Source organism: Cucurbita maxima, unplaced genomic scaffold (genome assembly GCF_002738345.1).
Source record: "Cucurbita maxima cultivar Rimu unplaced genomic scaffold, Cmax_1.0 Cma_Scf00108, whole genome shotgun sequence".
NCBI classification, from domain to species: Eukaryota; Viridiplantae; Streptophyta; class Magnoliopsida; order Cucurbitales; family Cucurbitaceae; genus Cucurbita; species Cucurbita maxima.
The window spans coordinates 244381-246393 of NW_019272124.1; the positions used below are offsets into that span (position 1 = coordinate 244381).

At 36.1% G+C, this 2013-nt stretch overlaps 1 non-coding gene across 1 annotated transcript; it reads left to right on the forward strand.

Annotated features, from left to right (window-relative positions):
• Positions 1 to 1615: 1615 nt before the first annotated feature.
• On the forward strand, positions 1616 to 1687 carry TRNAQ-UUG. The gene has a single exon. It is a non-coding gene; the product is annotated as a tRNA-Gln (tRNA).
• The last annotated feature ends 326 nt before the right edge of the window (positions 1688 to 2013 follow it).

Below are 2013 nucleotides of genomic sequence, written 5' to 3' on the forward strand. Positions count from 1 at the left end.
ACATTTGTTCTAATCCAATGAACAAGTCAACCATGCAAAATTTAGACTGAACGAACAATAGCAGTGTATGCTCAAATCACGTTTAGAAGAAATATTTTAGAAAACGTGAGCGAGGAAATACGTTAAAAACAATTTCAAATAGAGCAATGTTATAAACTAAAAGTGAACAAACAACAACTAGTCACGGTCTCTTATAGTACATTTTGAGACATTTTAGTCATGATGGGTGTAGATATGATTTTGAGGACTAATCATACACCCCATATTGGCACAACAATAATAGTAAAGACATATCTAAGATGAAAGCAAGTAAAAGGGGTTTGGAATGAGCATGCCACCATGAATCATAAATCATTTACAAGAATAGCTGAGACATCTAACATGAAGCCACAGACAACACGCCTTGGCCAATCATGACCGCGACATCTGCCCTTACACAATTTGTCCATATCTCTATCAACCGGCTCTTCATAAACTCAACATTGTAGGATGAGACTGACTTTCGGTAGGGTCACTTTTGGACAGATAATCTGTAGAAGGGGTCACTAAGGTTGAATTCATACAAAATGAGTCCATAGCTCAATTTTAGAGCATTTGACTGCAGATCAAGAGGTCACCAATTCGAATCTAGCTGGGCCCTTCTATCTTGGATAGAAATTTGTTACACTTTTTGGACCGACACTATGTCTAAGAGGTCACTAAGGTTAAAATCCTACAAAATGGGTCAATGGCTCAGTGGTAGAGAATTTGATCGGTCACCCGTTTCAACTTGGTTGAGCCCTTCTATTTTGGACAGACACTTTTTACACATTTGGATTGACACTCTGTTGAAGGGGTAACTAAGGTTGAAATCATGCAAAATGGGTCCATAGCTTAGTGGTAGAGCATTTGACTGTAGATCAAGAGGTCACCAGTTGAGGTCATCTAGTTGGGCCCTTTTATTTTAGAAAGACACTTTGTTCGATTTCCTCCTGACCACGAGTGTCTAAAGGAAAAGAAATAAGAATAATTACCAATTCCAAACCTTATTCCAAAGTCCTCCACTAGACCACCGAGTTTTTTTGAGCTAGACACAAAAAATTAGCGGTTAATTTAGGAAACTTATGATTTTTATATTATCATAAGTTTAATTGAGCTAGGTCAATTCAATCTAGTGGTCCCAAGAATTGAACCGAACCAAACCAACTAGTTAGTAACATGATTTAGTGGAAGCATTTTCACGCAAAGTAGAAGCAATAATGGAGGGATTGAATAATATAGTTTTCACCCCTTGTTTCTCGAAGGATTATTGAAATAATATAGTTTTCATGTTAAGTTTTGCATGGAAGAAAGAAAGCCGGGGATGTAAAGTATTATTTCAATTTGTTTGTAATATACAACAATATATAAATTAACTATAAGAAATATATAAAATTTGATGTTCTCTAAGAGCTTCAATCAACACTGGAGGGTTACTTCTGCAACCACTCTAAAGGTGCTCAAGATTACAACGAGTTAGATAAAATACCTCTAGAACTTTGAATTCAATAACTTGAGTTTGACTCGTGATAGGATCTCTCTTCTTGTGGAATCTACATAAAATAGGAAAACCATTCCAAAACAAAATTTTACAAGGGGTTCTATGGTGTAGTGGTTAGCACTTTGGACTTTGAATCCAACGACCTGGGTTCAACTCCCGATAGGACCTTTAAGAAATCACCTTGATGTAAAATCCAAGAATATACCTAACTTTAAGAAATCACCTTGATGTAAAATCCAAGAATAAGGTAACGACAACCTAAGACATTTTTAAAAAGGGTGTTACTTAGCATTCGATGCGAAAACACAAATTTACTTTGAGGCATAAGGAGGCATCAAATTTATAAGTTCTTAGGAATAGCCCACCATGATATTGTGCACATAGTATCTACTAGAGACCAAGGGTACATGTGGGGAAGCTATTATTTCATGGATACCACTTTAGTTATATACTACGATGTAAAGTCATATGGATCATGATGAGCATTTTCTCCC